Below are 9,763 nucleotides of genomic sequence, written 5' to 3' on the forward strand. Positions count from 1 at the left end.
GTTTCGGATTTGAACGGGATCTGCCCCCTGCCCCCTGCCATGACTGTGGCTCCTCTGGGAAAGGAGACCCAACACGCGAGTGGGGGGGATGCTGGCCAGTGATTTTAACCCCAAACGGGGTGAGATCCCCAGAGACATCCCCCGGGAAGTTCCCAGCGACGGGGAGAAACTCTGCCGAGGGGAAAGGAAGATGCCTCTGATTAGCGATTATTCGAATTTCAATGCAGCCTTAGGGTTTAGCGAGGGCGCCACCCGTTGCCATGGGCGAGAAGTCCGTGCCGGGGGGCGCCCCCGATGGCCCCGGGAAAACCCCCTTTACCGCTCCAAAAATCCCGTTAGCCGAGTGGTTCCGAGCCCGGGCCCGGGGGCCCCGCCACCCGTGGTTGGCTCAGCGAACGAGTCACCCTAGGCCAAGGCAGGAACCACCGATGGGCGAGGCCTCCTTGCCCCCTTTTGTCTCCTTTTCCCGTCCTATCGCTTATGGGGGTGGGAAGGGGTACTCATAAAAATCTTTTGTTTTATCTGTGGAAGCGGTGCTCAAGAACCTAACAACCAACATGATTACTTACTATGTGAGGCCAATCCCTCGCCAACCTGTTCCCACCCATGCTATCTGCCTGTCAAAGTGCCTCCTCGCCTTCCGTAACACTTAGTTATTGCTACTAAGTCCTTTTCTGTTTTAACCCCCTCATGCTCTCTCTTCTGGGACCACCAATTTATTTTTACTCCCCTGACGAAGCATTGGAATTTTCCCGGGTTTATATTTTTTTGCACACAGCTGCAAACATTTGTCTAGCAGAGAGCAAAATATCCCCCTGAAATTTCATCATTGCTGAATAATCTAAAACGTTAGCCCCAAATTGAGCCCCTTTTTTTTCGTTTCAAATCAAGCAGAGGTCTCCCACACCCTCAGCGTTTTTGCAGGGTTTATATTGACTCCACCCCCAAAAAATGGGGTGGAGTCATAGGAAAGTGGAAACGTTTTTGAGGGAGAAAAAGGGAGAGAAGATAAACGAACATATTCAGGGGGAAACAAGTCATGAGAGGGGGGTAGGAAAAATTCTTGACAAGAAAGCACAAACCTTTAAAAGCTATTGACAGAAAATCTATGAAGTTAACACAAACCCTTGAAACCAAAACCTAAAAGGGTACACAGCCACAAGTGATCAGAGGAAAATTTGATAAGGGGAATCGAATCTGCAAATAAAATGTAAATAAGGAAAACAATATTTCAAGAGATAATGCAAAATTTGGGAAATGAAAGAAATGAAAATCGTTGGCCTTAGATAGGGAAAAGTGCAAGGACAATCTTGGTAGAGGGGCAAGTTCAAATAAAGGAAAACCTAAAGAAACTCAGAAACCAATCTTTTTTTCTTATAAAAAAGATTTTCAGAAATTCATTTCTACCCTCAAAGTTTCCCTGGGAGCAGTTTTAATAGCGATAAAACACTTAATTATAAAAGTAAAACTGAAACGAAGAAAAAAAATTTTAAAAAAATAGGATGAAAAACTGAACTCACTTTCCCTTAAAAAAACAAAAAAAAGAAAAAGATTAGAACAAATTGAATGAAAAAAAATATAAACCCCGCAAAGATCTAAAGGAGAAAAAAAGAAGGGATACTTTGAAAAAATCCAAAACCCAAATGCAAAATAAAGTTCCCCCCAACTCAAAAACACAAAAAACAAATGGAAAACAGACGAAATCCTGTTTTCGTGGCAAAGAGGGAAAGAAAAAAAATTTACGCCCCAGTACAAAAAATAACTCTAAGATCAAAAAAAAAGTGCAATGAAACAAAAGATTCCCGGGTCAATAAAAAACACCCAAACAAAAAAAAAAACTCAATAAAGACTCAGATCTGTGCACAAAATATGAAAAATTTTGTGGGAAAGGGAAAAATTTTTGCAAAAAAACTGGGTATCTAGGTCAAAAACAGAGAGGTGATTTTGGAAAAAGATAAAAAAGGGCTGAGATATTTAAATCGCAGAGAAGGAAGCTTTAAAATTAAAAAACAACGAAAGGGGCCCCCCCCCCCCCCAAACTTAAAAGATGAAGTTGAATATGCAATGAAGACAATGAAACATGGAAAAGCACCACGACCAGATAAGATCACTATTGAAATGTTGAATACACTTCAAGAGTGTTTATATGCTGCCAAAGGGCTCACAATTTTTCGTAGTGTCATGATCACCTGCACGAGGAGCGTATATGAGGAAATGTGCAAGTGCTTATAAGAGTTGAGAAGAAACAACAATTCCAAAGAAAATCAAAAAGGGGTTGACAAGCTGTGTTTTATCAACCCGGGTTGTTTTTTGTACAGTGAAAAATTAATGAGGGAAAGAGAAACCCCGGATCATGTAAGGGGGATAAAATTTAACAACCACGTTTGTATGAGCGCTGATATGGAAGTCAGAGGAACAAGACTCTAAAAAATAATAAATGTAGAGAGTGAGAAAATGGGCCTCAGCCTAAACCTAAAGAAAAGGGGGACCATGATAATCTCAAAAGAAAAATGACACCCGAGATTGTTCAGTAAACATCAATGGAACGGTACTCAAGCATTCGAGTCCCTTGAATATTAGGAACCCCCCATAATTTGGCGGGGAAAAAAACCATAAAAAATTCAGAATATCACAGTCAAAACATCATTCACCACTATGTAAAGTATCTTGACAAAAAAGAAAAATTACCATCAAAACGAGATGAGTTCTTAAAACATTTATACCCCCCCGTCTCATGATGGGAATGAATTGGACCATCAATGAATATAACAGAAACTGCTAAAACAAGGAAATGGTTCCTCAGAAGGTGCCTAAGATATCGTAAAGGGAAAAAAGAGGAAGTGAGGAAGGGGAGGAATTTAGAACCCTTGTTGGAAAATCAGAAAGCAATAATCCCCAAATTTACAGAACACTAAGAGAAAGGGGAAGCTAGCTACCCTTACTTTAAGGACAACGAAGAAAGACAAAATGTAAAGATACTTGGGGTTGACTACAGGCTTCAAAAAGATAGCCAAATTATATGCATTCTATACTTCTTATTATCATCCAATTTTTAGGGGAAAAATGTGTGTATGATATATGTGTGGGGTGTGGTGTGTTGTGTATTTTATATATATATATTATATATATAATATATATAATATATATATATATATAATATATATAAAATTATAATATTATAAAAATTATATTATATTAAAATATTATATAAATTTTTATTATATATATTATTTATTTTTAAATATATAAATTATAATTTTATATCATAACATAATAATATTATATATATTTTAAAATTAATTTTAATATATATTAATATATATATGTGTGTGTGTGTGTGGTGTGTGTGTGTGTGTTGTGTGTGTGTGTGTGTGTGTGGTGTGGGGTGTGTGTGTGTTGCATATAAAAACATACCCCAACACACACACACAACCACACCACACACACACAAAACACACCACACACACACACACACACTCACACACACACACACACACACACACCAAAACACACACACACAACATATATATATGTGTGTGTGTGTGTGTGTGTGTGTGTGTGTGTGTGTGTTGTGTGTGTGTGTGGGGCATATAAAAACATACACACACACACACACCACACACAACCCCACACACACTCACACACTCCACTCACACACACAACACACCACACCACAACACACCACACACACACCCCACACACACACCACACACACAACACACACACCACACACAACACACACACACACACACACACAAACACACACACACACACACATATATATATATATATTATAATATATATATATATATATATATATATATATATTATGTGACGTATCAGAGTATCAGAGGTACCAGAGGCTGGAGTAATCTAGATTCACTCCTGACATCAATGGATGTCCACGATAGACTATCAATGGTAGGTCCGACGTGAGTTCGGGCGTGGGCTGCTTGCAGCTTAACAGTGACCTCAATTAGGCGTTTAATATAGTGCATAGCGAATCACTCTGGGAGATCCTGAGACTAAAAGGAATTCCAACAAGAATTATTGACTTAATATCAAGCCTGTGTACTGGAACTGGAAGTGCTGTAAAGTGTGGTGGGGCCCTGTCAAGCTTCTTCCCTGTTAATTCAGGAGTGAGGCAAGGTTGTGTTCTAGCGTCATTTTTCAACACTTGCATGGACTGGATACTGGTCTGGAAACCCTAGTGGCGTCTCTTAATTCATTTAGCAATGAAGCAAGAGGCTAGAGGTCTTCTGGACCAAGATCATGATTCTTGACTTTGGAGGCCTGCTAGGAGATCCTGCTCAGTCGGTACGTGCTTGCGGTGAGAACATCGAGGTCACAGAGAGTTTTATATACTTTGGTAGTGTAGTTCATGACTCCGGGCTGTCACACCAGGATGTCAGTAGGCGGAATGGCCTGGCAGAAGGGGACATGAAATCTCTCATCAGGAGTATAAGGAGATGCTGGTACCTATGCAAAAGGACCAAGTTTACGTGTTAAGGCTTGATACTGCCTTTTACTTACACTAGTGAACCGGAATATCTTGGCTTTGGAATTTCTTGATGCCTCTGGACAAGGGCCCTTTCACTGGATCAAGGGGCATAGTTTTGGGAGACCATATATATGGGTTGTATATATTATAATATAAATTATTATTATATTAAAATATAAAAAATATATTAATTAATTGAAATTGGTGTGTGTGTTAATATAATTTAATTATATTTTTTTGTTAAATTAAATATAATTAGATTTATATAGTGCAAAGGAATATTGGAATCTGAACTAAAAATTCCTAAAAATATTAAAAATATTAATGTTAATGAATGAATACTTTAAAATTTTTTTTTAATTTTTATTATTAAAATAAATTTGGGTTTAATTTAAATTTTCAACACAAACAAAACACCAACCCAACCCCAAAAAACCCCAAAACTTTTAATATAATTTAAATTAATAAATTTTATTTTGGGAAAATATGATTTTATTATTTATAGATCTTATCTATTTTAAACATATCAAATATTTATAATATTTTATATTATTATATTTTTTTAAAATGTATACAATGTCAAAAAATAATCTTCACAATATAAAAATTTTTTTATCAAAGGAAATTTTTTAAACCCCGAACCCAACCTACACAAACCAAAACACCAACCCCAAACCCACCACCCCAATATAACATATTTAAAATATATATTTTTATATATATATATATATATATTAATATATATATATGTATGTATAATTCATATGAATACACACACACACCAAAACACCACACACACACACACAAAACACACAAAACACACATATCATAGAATATATATATATTATTTTATATATATATATATAAAATATATATTTTATATATAATTATATTATAATATAAATATTGATGTATATTATATATATATAAATAAATAAATAAATATAATATTAAACCTATATATATACAAAAATAAATAAACTATATATAAAATAATATAATATTAAATAATAAATAATATAGAATTATATATAAAAATTATGTTATATAATATTATATCAAAAAAAAAAAAATAAAAAAATACATAAATATAAATAAATAAAAAAAATAAAAAATTAAAAATATATAATAAATATTTTATATTAAAAAATAATAATATATATATAAAATTAATAACTATATAATAAAAAATTAAATATTATATATAAAATATTAAATATATAATATAATAATATATAATACAAACATATATAAATTTTTTAAAAAAAAAAAAAAAAAAACAACCCCAAAAAAAAAAAAATATAAAAATATATATATATATATAAAAATAATATAAAAAATAATATTATTAAATTAAATATAAATAATAATAATTTTAATAAAAATATAATATATCTATATATATATATATATATTTTATTTTATATATATATATATATATATAAATATATATTAATATTATCTATATAAACTAATATTTATATATTTTTATAAATATATAAATATATTATAAAATATATATATATATATATATTAAAATTATATATATATTTTAGTATTATATATTATAATAATTTAAATACAAAAATACACAAAAATATAAAAATATATATATATAGTATATAATAAAAATATAAAAATAAAATAATATATATATATATATATATGACAATTATAATAAAATATAATATACATATCAACACACACACACACACACACACACACACACACACACACAAAACAATAAAAATATATATATATATATATATATATATATATATATATAGATATATATATTATATATATATATATAACTATATATAATATATATAAAATATATTATATATAAATATAAATAATATATATATATATATTATATATTATATATTTATATATCAATATATATTTTTATATACAAATGTAAATAAATATATATTACACACACCAACACACACACACAATATATATAATATATATATATATATTAATATATATAAAATTATTATAATAATTAATATATATATATATTGATATATTGATATATTGATATATATTTAATATATTATATATAATATATATTATAATATATATATAATTAAATATAAAATACATACAAATATATATATATATAATATAATATATATATATATATAAAATTATAATATATATATTTGTAGCAGCAAAACCCTGCAACCTGAAGTTCTGCATACTTCCGGGGTTTGGGGCACACCAGGCCACCATGTCCGTTTCACTGGAAAGGGGGGAAAAAGGGGTTTTCCAAACAATGATGCCTATCTTGTAGGGGGAAAGGGGCATCCCCTCTGGTCTCTCACAGGGGGTTCACACCTACCACGTGTTTGCCATGTCTGGCATCCCTGTGCGCTGTGGAGACGGGAGTCCTGGAGGTTGAGAGATGCGTGTATGAGTACGCCCTGCGGCTAGCAACACGCCTCTTTGGCCCCTTATTCCCCCAAGATGGATAGTCTGATCTTGTCCCAGTCAGATCAATTGGCTGGTCTCCTTCAGGAGGCTAGGTCTAGCAGTCAATGTCGCCGTGAGTGATGGTACAATGGCCATTGGATGTGTATATCCTCTCACCACCCCTGGGTTGTTAGATATCAGTTATAACATAAATTTTTTTGTGGACTGGGTGGGGGTGGGGGCAAGAGGATGAAATAATATTTTGTGGCAAACATTTCAAACCCTCCCCAACAAAGAGATGTAAAAGATGATGAACCATGCAAAGCCCAGACTATGGCAGTCACTTGAAGACGTACCCTGGCTTCTAGAGAAAATGCAAAGCACAGGTTGACTCTTTGAGGCCTGCTGCTAAAATGGACACGACATCAGCCAAAAACATGTCTGTCCACGAGATTGCCCAGCAGATGGCCTTTCCAGGCCCGCGGGGAAATCAGGGAGACTTCTGAGTAACCCCCAGACGTCCTCCTGACTGAAACATCTGCTGCTCCATGACGGCAGCCCAGAAATTTAAGTCAATAGGGAGGTCCAAAACAACCCAGGCCAGAGACAGACTCTGAAGGAGAGTCTGGACCCCCTTGGCATTTCCACAGTTTAAGGTTCCCTATAAACCTGAAGGCTTCGACAATGCTACCAGTTGGTAAGAGCATTGGAAGATGCAGCAAAAATCTGGTTGTCAGTCCGGGTTGTCAGAGACCAGGGCATGATTATTATGCTTCTCTGAATTTCTTTCAGGAAACAAGGAGCTTAATGATGGGAGGCAAGTTGTCTCTCGCAAACTGAATCCGACGATAGGAGAGTCAAGATAGTGCTCTTTGGCTTCTCGCCATCACATGATGTGGATCTGATCACATCACAGCTACAGGTCGTGGACGCTTCCCGAATGTCGAAAGGGGAAAACCCCAACAAGGCAAGACCTGGTGACCTTGGGAGCCCCCGTCACTACCCTTGTTTTTGGGAAACTGGGCTCCTTCAGCCTAAGAACATGTGTGCCAGAGCCACTTTGGTTCTTTAAGTGACAAAAAATACAGTCACCACCAGGTAGCTGCACGCCAAGTCTAAATGTGTGTCTGTAGCAAGGCACACAACCTTTGGTTCTTTGGGGTTTCCTTAAGGTACACAAAGAAGGAGAAAGGGACACAAGAATCAAATGTCCCAACTATGGCAAGGGCATCACGCCTGGAGCCTGGCTTGCTCTGCCAGGAAAAAAGGCGGCCCTCAGGCGACATGAGGTTGCTAAAAAGCGACCCGACTTTGTTCCTGTCCCCAGGCACCCATGTCTGGGGAGAGAACAAAAGAGAAAAGACTTCTCGACCTCATAAGAAGGAAGCCCTTTACAGCCAACACCGGATATCTCCAATAAAAAGGAGTTTCCGACATTTCTAAAATGCAGAAAAAGAACCACAGGAATAACAGTCCAAGAACATATGATGTGAGAGACGATGATCTCTTTGATGAGGAAGATATGACTCTCCTGTTGAATGCTGTAGTCACTGCAGTAGCAACAGCTTTGGGGAGTCGAGTGAGGAGGCGTAGAAGGAAGTCATGGTCACAATAACGGACAATGACCCAGACTGTTGCAGTCCTGAAAGGGAGGAAGCTGAACAGAGCCAAATCAGCCCACCCTCACCCAGGACGAGATTCCCTCCCAACACTGGCACGCCCTCAAAGGCAGAGCCAGAACAAGCTGCCCTTACTCGGGTAAAGTCAGCAAAGAGAAAAGATACACAGACAAAGCTTGAAGTGAGAAAAGCCAAAACTCATAAAAAGTCAGAGCTACCAAAGGCTCTCCACCTCCCAGTGGACCCATGGTTAGCCTGACAAACAGTCAAAAAATAGATGAAGATCCCTCAACCAGCGAGGACTTCACAACTGAGTTGTCAGACTCTGACACAACTGACTCTGAAACCGAATATAAAGACGTCTCTGATGTAACTACCACCAAGTAACATAATGACACAATCTAAGCATACTACAGTGGAACATCTGTGGCTTCAATACAATGAATGCCATCCTCCATGCAATAGAGCGATCAAGGAACACTGACATTGTCATGCTCCAGGAGACATCAATAAAGGGGAAAATTTGCTTTTCAGGGTATCATGTCTTCATGATGCTAGGCATAGCTGGCAAATGAAGCTTGATAACCTAGGTCAGAGCATCAATCCTTGCTCCAGGAGAGGATGTTGAATCTCTTGCTGTGAGATTCACCTGGCTGGGGACCCCCTCAAGCTGTACAATGAGTACAGCAAACCAGGAGCTTAGATATCAGCCAGGTCTGTGCTACTGCAGCACAAGACCGAGGGATCATGCGGGGAGACTTCAATGCAAACCACCCCATCTTGGCTCCCTGCATGGCACCGGATGCGGCAGGCCATCACATAGTATTGTGCTTGAGACTTTCCCCAAGATCGTTTTCTTAGTACCCAAGAGCCAACGCATGTCAAGGAGGGTCCTAAAACTTCCCCTGGGCCACTGCGGCTCCTGGTGGAGAGAATTATATGGTGTCGTTGAGACTGTCACAAGTGGTCATTAGGGCACTGTTACTACCCTCATGGATGCTGGCCCAGCCCAAATCCCACAAGCAAATCCAAGATGGAAAACAGACAAGGCCACTAGCAAGCCTTTAAGAATGCATTGCCTCAGTGGGGTACAAGATTATATCCCTATGCAGACGACCTTGCAATTATCTCCACTGGACCACACTGCTCGTACTTGGATGACCAAACCAAATCAAGACTGTCTGTCATGAGAGAATGTCTGGGAGACACATAGGAGCTAGAC

This window comes from Penaeus monodon, chromosome 17, assembly GCF_015228065.2.
Source record: "Penaeus monodon isolate SGIC_2016 chromosome 17, NSTDA_Pmon_1, whole genome shotgun sequence".
Lineage (NCBI taxonomy): Eukaryota > Metazoa > Arthropoda > Malacostraca > Decapoda > Penaeidae > Penaeus > Penaeus monodon.